The 12807-nt window shown below is 50.2% G+C and overlaps 1 pseudogene; it reads right to left on the reverse strand.

Annotated features, from left to right (window-relative positions):
* Positions 1 to 3466: 3466 nt before the first annotated feature.
* Positions 3467 to 12020, reverse strand: LOC116885294 (annotated as a pseudogene).
* Between the last annotated feature and the right edge of the window lie 787 nt (positions 12021 to 12807).

A 12807-nucleotide genomic window follows, 5' to 3' on the forward strand; every position in this document is an offset into this window, starting at 1 on the left:
TACTCAGGTTGCCCTTGAGTGGCTACACCATGCAGGCTGGGTTCCATAGGTGTGGGGAGAATAAAAGTGTCCAGAATTATTGACACATGTAACTTTGAAGCATGGTCACTGATGGCAGTGACCAGCTTTGATGCACTGAGTTAAATCACAATGATTGTGGCTTCCTTTCTCTCTATCGAGACATGAATGCAAGATGTGACACATGCTGACCTGGAACTCACAGGAATCCTCCTGCCTCAGTCTCTCACTCAAGCTCTGGAAAGAAGCACACACACACACACACACACACACACACACACACACACACACACACACACCTCCACACAGAGACCTAATGGTTCCATCCATTAATGTTGTGAATCATCGTTTCATTTCTCAGACTCAAAGGACTCACATGTGCCCATCCTCATTAAGAGTTCAAGGCATGGGTTGGGGATTTAGCTCAGTGGTAGAGCACTTGCCTAGCAAGCGCAAGGCTCTGGGTTCAGTCCCCAGCTCTGAAAAGAAAAAGAAAATAAAAAAAGAATTCAAGGCATTGTACAGGACCACCAGCTCCCAAAGCCTTCTGTTGCTAACATCCACACTCTGAATAACCCTGTGTGTGTGTGTGTGTGTGTGTGTGTGTGTGTGTGTTATTCTCCCAGCCCCAGTTCATTCAGTTCCTACACAAGTGGCCCTGACAAGGAGGAATGCCAGTGTCCCAGATGTAAGAAGGAATGTTTCCGTCCCACAGGACACGTCACCCGCTGCCTTGTGCTTTATCTGAGCCCTCAGGGGACCAGCGTTGCCGATCTATGATTCCAGTGTTGCCCTTCCTGAAACATCTCCAGATACACACAGAGGGTGTTAGAAACAATGGTCAGGGCTTCCAATGTCTCCTGCCAAGCAGAGGGGGAATCAATATGTCAGCTTTCAAGTCCCCATGGGAAAGCCCACATGTGATGTGCAGTGGCCATATCCCATCTCTCCATGATGAAATGTCCCCTCAGGTGGACCTCTGAGAGCCTCCCCAATGATAAATAGCATGGAGTATAACAGCAGGGTCCAGAGTTGAGCAATGGGCAGCCAAGGGAGGAGCCTCATGGTGGCTGGGTCGTTTCCATGACAACAGTGATACAGGGTCTCTCAGAGGGAGAAGGATGTCCACAGTTGACACTTCCATATCAGAGCATCTGACTGCCATGCTGTGCAGCACCTGGCTTGCTCCAGACTGGATCTGCACAAGAGCCCTTTGAGGCAAGTGGCTCATCCCTGCTCTTCCTGAGGATGCTGTGTGGTGCAGACAGACCATCCGTCCTGGGAAGGAAAGTGGCAGGGCTCGACACTTTGGGTTTGCAGGCCCTGTCTGCAACTTTGACCTTTTGTCAAGGCCAGGTCCTCCCTTCTCTCCAGGGCCCACCCACTCAGTAAGCAGTACATGCCCACTGAGGGAACCATCACTCCGCCCACCACAGTCCCACAGGGTTCTGTTCCCCACGAAGCCTCTTCATCTGCACTCAGGGGTTCCAACTCTGAGGCTGGATTCAGGTAGCTGGGGGAGGGACCTGCTGTGACTGCCACTGCCCTCAGCCCCATTCAACCCTCAGGGATCCTTCCCATAATCCACGATGGTTCATCTTCATGGCCAACTTCTCTAGCCTCAGACCCTAAATGGAAGCACACCTCTGGGTGTGCCTGAGAGCACATTTCCAGAAATGTCTGCAGGTTGCTCCCCAGTGCTCTGTGTCCACCTGTCAGATGGTCAACTGGGGCCTGAGCAGGGTACCAAGCACACAATGGAGGGCAGAGGCCTCTTGGGCACGACTCGGGAAGCTGGTGATCCTCTGACAGGACAGAAAGCCCATCCTCACCTCACACTACATACACACGCCATCCAAAGGCAAGCAGGCGGCTCCTGAGAGAAGAGACCGCTTAGCCACGATGGTCTTGGTGGTTTACTCGGCTCTGACATCAAAGCCACAGGCAACTCAGGATGATTCTCTTTAACAGTCCTCATGCATTCTGGGTAAGCACCCTGACATGGACAGACAGACAGACAGACACACACACACACCCCTCTCCCTCTGTCAGACACTAGGCAAGTCCTTCCCTACTAAGCCATGCCCACAACTGCCATCTTTGATCTTAAAGATCCACACAGAGGGGGAGGATACTCCAGCATGGAGAAATGGGAGGCAGCCATTACAGATCATGCATGGGATTTCATTAATGTGGGGTAGTCGAGGGAGGACAGGATGCATCCACAGCTTGGCAGGGGACCACAAACCATTGTTTACTAAACCATTTTTGTATCTGGGTGTGTTTCAGAAGGGCAAGACTGGAATCATAGAGCAGCATCACTGAGTCCCCCAACAGCTCAGATAATGTACAAGGAGAGCGTGGTTTGCCCTATGGTCCAGGCTCAGGCATCCTCTCCCGAAGACACTGGGGCTCCTGGTCCTCAGGGCTGCTAGAGGGAGAACTGAATGAATGGGGGACAGGGAGATCCACCCCTTCCCCTTCACAGAGTTTGAAAGTGGACAATGGGGACAGGAGGAGGGTCTGGGGACAGGAGGAGGGTCTGGGAGCTGGTAGTCCTCAGCCATTCAGTGCATTCACAGTGAGAAGGGGCCCAAGTGTAGACTGCAAAAGTGGGCATTTTACAGTTAATGTATTTGTGTATCTGTAAGACTGTTGGCTCAGCACATTGAACTGTGGGAACATTATCCTCTGTACAAAGTGGTGTGTGTGTGTGTGTGTGTAACCCCAGAACTTAGAAATTCGAGGCAGGTGGAATTTTGTGAGTTTCAGTTTAGGGTGGAACATATAAGATACAGAGATACAGTAGCAAGGAAGGAAGGCAGGCAGGCAGAAAAAGTTATGGAGAATAAAGTAATTCACTTTGGTTCTTTGCATTTTACTTTAATTCAGGGCTTCAAATCTCATCCTCACACGCACACACATCTAAGTTTTAAGGCCCTAAGTTTTAAAGTGCATACAATTTTATTTCCCTGCACTGCCATACCCCCAGCTCATACTTTGCCCAACAGTGCACCTCGATGCACACTGGCCAGATCCCCAGCGTTCCCGGGCCACGCTCCTCTGCTGAGCAGTTCCTATGTGGGCTGAGGACTCACCCCTCCGAGTGCACATTCCCTCAGGGATTGCTGTGGTCGATTGTTGATGATCAGACATGTTTGTGGACAGAGCCTCCCCACGGGTGGACAGACAGAAGCCACGTTTGAGCTCTTCTCTTTCCTTCAGAGTCCGACTCCCAGAGAACACTGTGGGGGATAAGGCGGGTGAAGCAGGCTGTGAGGAAGGCTGTCCCATGGGCAGGACGGGATCAGAAGCCTGGAGTCTGATCACAGGTTGGATGCCCCTCACTGGAGCCTGGTGCACCAAACTGTTCTCTGCAGGACAAGGTCTTGCAGCAGAGGAGTGAATGCCCCTGACTCCAGAGCCTCCTGGGCAAGAGCTGTGGTGCTCACAGGAAGACACCTCCTTGTTTCTCTGGCTGCAAAAAAATAAATAAATAAATAAGTAAAACAAAACAAAAAACAAACAAAAAGCAAAAACAAGCAAAAAAATTAAACAAAAAAAATCCAAAAAAAACCATACAACCATGTGAGACGTCTGCAAGGCTTCCAGGAGGGGGATTTAAAGCAGTCCTGATGGGGGTACCATGGCTGTGTACCTGGAGCTCCTCAGAAAGTGGGCCAGCACATACAGAGGTGGGAAGCAGGCCATCAGGGTACCCTTATGACTATGCCCTCTGAGTGTACATATTGGGCTCGCAGGTAGACACTACATTAATAGATCTGCCAAATCCATGTCCTCTCACACTTCCTCCCTGACCTTCTGAGATTTCTTTCCCACATCACTGCACCCATGTTCTATCCCACCCTGAGGTCACAAGTGACATCACCAGGTCCCTAGCATCAGGCAGACTCTGCCCCAGGAGGGGACAGGTCCAAGTGCAGGTCCCTCTGTGGCTGTGACACAGCCCTGCTGAGTTCCATTGGCCACATGACAGTGAGATAGGGAAGACAGGATGCTTCATGGACCTGACAGTGACTTCAGAGTCTGCAGGATTCTAGCCCTGCTGTGCCTTAGCTGAGCCAGGGGCTTCAGGTCTCAGAGTCTATGTATCTGTTTCTTTATCTGGGTGCATGTGTGTGTGTGTGTGTGTGTGTGTGTGTGTGTGTGTGTCCACTTGTGTAACAGCACAGAGATGAACATCAGAGGACTATTTTGGGGGGTTGTTTTTTCTCTCTCTACCAACTGAGTTCTAGGGAATCACACCTAGGTCTTCAGTGTTGGCTGTGCCTTTACCCACTGAGCCACCTTGCCAGCCCATGATATTTCTGAATGGTTCTAAAATGGCTGGAAGACAAAGCACACAGTTGGCCTCCAGAGGAATGTTGAGACCTTTAGAAAAACACAAAATGGCTCCCTGAGAATATTCTCCAACGAGTTGGAGTGACCGAAGCTGTGTACAAGGGGACAGGATGATGACAGGGTCTCACCGGCACTTCCCAGGAGCCCACAAAGGTCTCATCGATGTGCCTAAAACATGGGTACTTCAGCCAGGCTTCTGCCTCTTTTGCCAGCTCACGCCAGCCATCTATGTTCAAACCAGCCACGTTCCTTGTTGGGTCAGCAGGGTCCAGGATCACAGGCCTGCAGAACGGCATTCAGGGAGGGAATTGAACATCCGGTCAGTGCCTCAGGTACCATTTCACAGGGGCAGGGGAGCCTCGTAGAGCAACCCTATCCAAATTTGCCCAGATCCCCAGCCATAGCATACAGCAAAACTGGAGGGTTCCTTGGGCATGACCTACAAGGCCTGGGTTCGAATCCTCTACCCTTTGGTAGCTGTGTGTCCTGGGGCAGGTTCCTTAGCCTCTCTGATCTGTAAGATGGGGAGAGTTGGACCAGCCAGTCTCATGGGAAAACTGAACACAACACAGGATCAAGACATGTCACTGCCTAGGGTGACATGGTACTCTATTATTTACAGGTAATTAGTCCACCACTGGTCTTTGGTGCCTCATGGCCCTCAAGATGCTGTTACTGTTGGGAAATCTCAGTTCCCACTCCATGTGTTCACCGCCCTTCCTTTGCTGCTTGGGTCTGGACAATGTCAGAGCCTTGGTTTCCTCATCTGCAGACAGCAGAGCCCTCCCCAACCCCCAGCTCCCAGGGCATTAGTTAGGACCTCATGTCAGTCAGGGGACAGTGGCCAGGGCAGGAGATGCTGCATTGACACAGAGCTCCCACCTCTCCCTTTCACAGCATTGCAGCCTGACACCCACGGCGAGCACAGCCATGTGGGAACGAGCTACCTTTCTTTACGGAGCTGTTTGTGCAGGTAGCTGGAGACATCCTGGTGTAGAATGTCGTAATAAAATGTCCAGTAGACGCGAAGACAGGTGTACTTAATGATCAGTTCTAAGACACTCTGGAAACCCCGAGCTGTCTGTGCTCCATATTTGGCTGGAATCTCATTTTCCCAGGCATGGACCGTGAGCAGCTCCAGGGCGTACTGTGGGGGCAGCGAATCCCCCAGCTTCTCCTTACACTGAGAAGAGAAAGGCAATGAGAAAAACGGGGATCACAGTTGTTGTGTGTGGGCCACCTCTCACAGGCTTAATTCAGCTGCCACCTGATGGTGTCCTTACAGGTTTATTGTCACACAGCCTCGCCCAGTCGTTTACATTCACTCCATGGCCCCTCCTGTGCTATAGCCAAGAGCTGAGTGGTAGAGATGGACCCTGTGTGCTCCACAAAGACAGCATTCACTAGCAGGCACAGAAGGAATCAAGACACCATGAGTGACAGCTAGGAGTGAGGGTGGGGGCAGGACATAAGGAGTGCTCTCTCTGGAAGTTTTCTCACAGTCTCTGAAGTAACTGGGAAGTGTCAGCCTCTTGAGGTAGCTGACTCATAATCCTAGTTCAAGGGGGGTAGAGATGGACTTCCAGGACCTGCAGGACTGTCCAGAACTGCTGATCTAACACATGGTGTATCACATGTGAGACCCTGACCTATAAGGTGGGGAGTAGCTGATCCTCCACAATCTTATGCACAGGTAAACTCACAGGAATGCATGCGCTCCTGCTAACAGGTACACACACACACGCGCGCGTGTGCACATACACACACACATGCACACTCGCACACTCACACACGCACACACACACACACACACACACACACACACACACACACATACACACCACATACATTTAAAAAATTGTCCAGGAAAAAATGTTGAGAACTCCTCCACTTAAAAAGGTAATAGCTTGAAATGTCAGGAAATAGAAGCCATAGAAAGTGACGTGAAGTGTTTGCCAGAGAAGGAAGCAGGTATGCAGAGACACTAATGAAGCAGCAGCCATAGCTGCTTAGACACGGCTGAAGAGAGAGTTAGCAGATTAGAAAGTGGACTAGAAGAAATCACTTAGAACAAGCATAGAAAGTCCTCCTTCCCCATCTCCCTCCTCCATGGCCTGTGCTTCAATTCCTGCCTCTTCTTCCCTCAGTGATGGGGTATGGTGCAGGAATGTGAACCAGACAATCCCTTTCCTCCCCAGTTTACCTTCCAGAATCATCTTTACCACAGCATTGAGCACAAACTAGGACAGAAACAGGTCCTAGGGCTAGGGCATTGCTATGACTGACCCGCCATATTGTTCTTTGGGAGGATTGAGGAAGGACCTTGGAACTATGGGTAGAAAAGCTGTGGAGAGCTGAGAGCCTAAGGGGCCATTTGTGGGAACATGGAAGACAGGAGGGCTGAGAGGCAGGCAGGGGGCAGAGGCTGGAGTGTGAAGTCTCAGAGAAAAGCGAAGAATCATCTGGGCTGTCTGTGTGCTGTGTTTGGATTAAGAATCAGTGGTTTCTCATCAGCTGGGGCAGAGAACCAGCTCGGATTGAGAAGAAACCTGCACCAGGGGGCCAAGTCTTCTGGAATGAGTTTCTGAACTCTTTTGGAGGGGTCATGGGGAGCAGCTGAGCCCTGGCACTGAGAGAGGCCAGGAGGAGCCATTGGTGAAAGTGCAGCCTCAATGGCAGTGGAGACCCAGAGACACTGAACCTGCCCTGAGCAGGAGACGACTGTGAGGAACAGCGCAATATGAGAGCAGAGCTGGCCTGAGCCTGAGACCCGCTGTGTGAGCTGAGACCTACTGTGTGAGCTGAGACCTACTGTGTGAGCTGAGACCTACTGTGTGAGCTGTGACCTACTGTGTGAGCTGTGGATGACAGAGCCTGAGAAGCTCAGGGAACTGTGAGTCCCAGATATCAGATACTGAGCTTTTTCCTATGGTTGTGACAGGGACCTGGTTCTTCCCTCTTGGGGAAAGAAAGAATGTCACTAGTGCTTTAAGTTTTATAGGCGTCCACACCTCAGAGGATACTCTTAAGTGTTGAAATTTTAAGAAATATCGGTATTTTTAGAGATTGTGTTTTATGGCATGATACTGACATGAGGTCTTAGCAAAAAATTCAAGGAAGGTAAGGTTATAATTCAATAGAGATGTGCGTGTGTGTGTGTGTGTGTGATTATCCAGTTGAAAGAGGGTCATCAGAAAGTTTTGCCACCAGACATAAGGTAGGGTCATCTAAGTGAGGCAGCCTTAATTTAGACAAACCCTTCAATCGTCTGGTTCAGGGTAGTCTGTAAGGACATGTTCGTGACCAGTGATGGATGGGTTGGAAAGTTATGCCTGAGCGTGTGCTCTGTGGAATAGAGCATTCTGACTGAGCCACGGAGATCAAGGCAGTGAGCAGAGTTCCTCCATGGTCTCTGCTTCAGTTACTGTCCTGACTTCCCTCAACGATGGGCTGTGACTGGGATGTGTAACCATGCCAGACCTTCCCTCCCCGAGGTCCTCTTAGTCATGTGATAAAGCTTTCATTATCAATAGACAGCAAGCTAGAATAGACCTCTTATCTGTCCTGAATCCCACTCTCTACACATCGGGTCCACAGTGTCTGAACCACATGCCTTACCAGTTGATACCAGTGCCTGACCAGTACGAGGAGATTCCTCAGGTCTTCTGGACGATTCCACAGGAACTTTTGCTGGAGCTCCATGAAGCAGACGGAGAACGCGCCCTCCTTCCTCAGGGTGATGCACTCACGGATGAGCTGGGCGTAGATTTTGTTGTAGAACTCACAGTCAAGCTCCAGTTTTTCTTTCAGTTCATCTAGAAGGGAGGTTTCATTCACGTTTAGACTCAACTCTGCTCTCAGGCTCGTCCTTCCCTCTAGGGTCACAATCACTGCCTATGGGGTTCAGTAAACAGGGCAGAGACGATCCGCAGGAAGCATCACTCTCCATACAGTGATGAGCCCACCACACCTCAGAACGGCACACATGAACGGCTCTTAGCAGGTTGCCTTCCTCACAGGCCTGGAGACAGGGGTGGGAGGAGACAGCACACTGTGGTCACTCACAGAGTGCGACACGGTCATCTGATGATGGCCAACCATGTTCTGGTGTAGCATGGAGCTCTGCACTGCATTTGTACACCAGATCTTGTGCTTAGTCTTTTTAGACTAGGGTGGATCGTGGTGCAGGGATGCGGAAACACACATATCAGAGGCCACAAGAGGAGATGGGGTGTCTTCATTTATAGTTTATCACCTCTCCTTTACAGCAGGGGTCTCTCTGTAATCATGTTGTTGATGGCATCCATCAGGCCACACAGAGATTCTCCTGTCTCTGTTCCCATAGCACCAGGGATACAAGTGCATGTGAACTTCCCAAGAATAGGTGGTGGGGGACTTAGAACTTGGGTCCCTCATGCTTGTGCAAAGAATTGCCCTTATCCACTAGCTGTGTCTCCCCAGGCACTGTGTGTCAGCCGGGTATGAATTTTAGTGCCCAACTTAATGCCATGGAGTTTGATGGTCCAGGTACTGAGAGCTTCAGGATGTAGTGATCATGGTGGTGGTGTGTGTGTGTCATGTTTTGCAGTGCATCAGGCTATGGAATTGTGTGTGTGTGTGTGTGTGTGTGTGTGTGTGTCTATGTGTTGGTGCGTGAGCACATTAATAGTCTAGGAGGGTGAAGGCTGTGCCTTGGGAGTCTGCAGGTGTGTGGCCATGGTTGCAGCAGGCTATACAATCAGGCTTTGATGCTGGCATGGACCCAAATCACCCACACTGATGGAGCTGACAAGTCCAGTCCCTCAGTGTCCCAAGAAGTGCTCAAGATCTTAATTACTATTTCTGACACAGCACACAGTAGGTCCATTTGCTATGTCACCCGGGTTAGGGCTGTGACTGGATCCCTTTGACTGTCATCCCTCATGAGCATTCCCAAGACAGTCCTTCTGGATAGAGTTCCCCATCCCACTGAAAAACTGCCACAGGGCTGGGCAAGTCCACGAGCAAGACAGGCTTGGGGTAGCCCCCTCTCCCCAGCCCTTTCTGGGTCACTCTGAGCCCCCTCCACTGAACGGGGTTCCCAAGCCCCTAGCTCCCACATGCCGTCCTGGTCCTTCTCCCAGGCTGGCCCTCTCAGTCCCTGCTGCCTGAGACTGCACTGTTTCCAGGGCTTCCTAAGCCAAGGGCCTTGTCTCAAAGTGAAGAAGCAGTTCACACATGGCAAAGAGAGGGTGCTAGTCCTCAAATATAAAACCCTGAAGTATTCTAGTGTTCCAAGCCCAACCTGGTCTTTTCATGGAAGCCTGGTTGTACTTTGCAGAGTTTGGCACCCAGTAGCTTTAGGGACACACTTTTGCAGTGACAAACACAAAGATACTATGGGACAGGGTGAGAGAGATACTAGTTTACAGGATCATTAATGTCAATTAAATCACATGTGTACATGTGGACCAGAGTGCTGGGGCTCTGGTTTTCCAGGGGGGACAGGAGTTCTCTGGGAATTTCTGCATACTACATCCACCCTCCAAACCCATAGAAACACCCAGGCCTCTGCACAGGCCTGAGGTTTTCCCATTCTTTGACAGGAAGATGCCAAGTGTTTATTTTCGTTTCATCCTTGTCCCATTTTCAGAGGACCACAGTTGCCCCAATCTCAGCCATGTAGAGGGCTGTTCACTATGCACGTGTTCTGGTAGGATATCCCAAGGGCCTGGCAGATGGCTCTGGAGTAAAATGTTTGGAGAAGGACAAGACCTAAAAATCAGATTCTGAGCGACCCTGTTAAAAGCTGGTTGAGGAACATTAGGGTCCGCCTCAAGTCTCCTGTTGGGGAGGTAGAGACAGGAAATTCTTCCCCAGGCTCACTGTCTGATAGGTGGACATGAAGCTGGCCCATCCAATTCCATCTGAAACAAACTTGCCTGTCCTGTATTGGGTGGAGGGGAGCCCAAGTGTGTCCTGAATTTGTCTGAGTATAATTGTTACAGCTGGGGACTCATAGCTTACAGACACTTCTAGGAGTCCCCTGAGGCAACCTCCCCACAGCCCTAATATAAATGTCGGCATAATAAAACTGCAAACCCAGAACAAACACACACACACACACACACACACACACGAGAGAGAGAGAGAGTGAGACAGAGAGAGAGAGAGAGAAGAGAGACAGAGAGACAGAGAGAGAGAGAGAGAGAGAGAGAGAGAGAGAGAGAGAGAGAGACTGAGACAGAGAGGGAGGATTCAGGGGTGAGGAAGGGCAGGCTGAGGCCTGCTGCTGGCTGACTTGCCACAGGATATCATAGGGGCTGGCTGCACATCAAACTCTGCCTCTGCTGGAGCTGGGACGAGGCTCCAGCTTGATGCCAGAGACCTGAGTTGGCCTGCTCTGAGGTCTGGACCTCAAACTCAGTTTAAACTGTTTCTTGTGCTGCAACTGGCAACAGGTGTTTCCAAATTTCCTCAATGAGCTCTTCCGCCGCTTAACTGATCCTCAAATCTGGTGAGATTATTAAAGAACACTGCTACAGGGGTGGCCTCTGACCTTCCCTCAGCCATGGAGTATTCATCAGCAGCAGCCGCCCTAAAAGACAAGGATGAGAGGACAAGGACAGGGATGAAGCTATGCTGGGCAGTCCAGATGCTGAACATAGTAGGAGTCCATCTGTGAGAGTGACTCGGGCTGAGAAGCCTGACCCATGTGTAGTGGAATTCTATTCAGCCCTGAAGAGTGAAATTAGGATCTCTGGAGAACAGGTTGTCCTGGATCTCCTTGTGGTACAGGAGATAAACCAGAATCAGAATGAGGAATATTTTTGCTTTATCTATTTATTTCCAGAAGAGAGAGAGAGAGAAAGAGAGAGAAGGCAACTCTTTGGTAGAGATCAGATTCAAGTACAAGGGAGTGGGTAAGAGGAGACTGAGTAAATTACCACAGATGTGTGAAACTGTTGTCATAATCCCTCTTGATAACGGAACATTTAAAAAATGCACTATGTCCACCATACAGGAAGAGAGTCTGTAACAATCTTAACATTTGCTCTGAGATCTTTTAGTATCAAGGAAAACTGAATTTACAAAGAGAATTTGAAAAACAAGATCTGCAGGGACCCTCCTGGCAAAAACGCTGAGCACAATCAATAATTATATTGAAACTCCTCTGACAGACAAGGAACATTGCTGCAACAACATGTCTGCAGCCTTACAGTGACTGAGGTGGAATGTCATCATCAAAAGTTCCATTTGACAGATGTAATCATGGGCAATGAGCTTCCTTCCATCAGTCCAGTCAGCCAGCAAGTGGGGTCTCTGTTCTGTTCTCTGCCCTGTGCTATAGCTGGGGCATACATGAGTACACCAGGCACAGAGCAGGTAGGTAACTCACTCCCCACTAAGGACTGCAGTCTGGCTTCTGAGAGTTCTCTCCCACCCCATCCTGGTCAACTCAGCATAATGAGACTCACCACCACAATCCTAGAGACCCTCACAGGGTGGGAGGCATCTTGGAAGCATCTCTCAGTCAGGAAATCATATAGGAACTCTATGTCTGCCTTGGCCTCAGTAACGAAGGTGGTGTCAGCAAGGAGGTGATTCTGTATGAACTTGTCCAGCTTCCAAGCTGGAGTACTCTTGAGATCCTTCTCCATCCCGAGGCCAGGAATGTTTGTTGACTGCAGCCTTGCCTCAGGAGTCAGCTGCCCCTTATATCTGGTGCCTCTTTCCCAGGAAGGGCGGGGCTATGCAAATCAGACTCTACACCTGCCTCCCTGGCTCCCTGGGCCCCTGACACTCTGCATTTGATTACCTGCTGGCATTTCTTTTGGGATTGTCAAATCCTCCTCATAGTTGGCTGTGGGACCAGGAGGCAAGAAGCATCAAAAGATAGTTTCTGTTGTTCTTCCTGATCTTGAATTGTTGAGCCAAAAGAAAACTTTGATACACACACACACACACACACACACACACACACACACACACACACACACACACACCCTCACTAAAACATGAGAGCCAGTGAGAGAAAGCCAGAAGAATGCAGGGCGTGAGTTCCAGCACAGCTGTGGTGGGGTCTGTCACAGGACTGGGTCCATACTGATATTGTTATGAGCTGTCTGGCAGGGTCACAGCTAGCTTGAAGGTCAGACTTGGGGGTCCTGCAGTTCGGGTCTCTGATGCACACCCATGATGTGATCGCCATGGCCACCATCAGAGAGACAGAAGTCTCTGCCCCCACCCTCACCATCTGTCCCTCGATAAAGGACAGAGGTTTCACATCTTTCCTTCAGATGGGATTCTCACCTTGGCCCAGATGGATGTGAACTTGGGATCTGCCCATTGTCCTTCCAAGTGCTGAGACAGACAGGGGTGCCTCTGTCCCCAGCTGGAAGTCACCTGGGTCATCAATTGTCACTCCACTCAGTGAGGTAAAGTATT

The sequence above is a fragment of the Rattus rattus genome, chromosome 16 (genome assembly GCF_011064425.1).
Source record: "Rattus rattus isolate New Zealand chromosome 16, Rrattus_CSIRO_v1, whole genome shotgun sequence".
Lineage (NCBI taxonomy): Eukaryota > Metazoa > Chordata > Mammalia > Rodentia > Muridae > Rattus > Rattus rattus.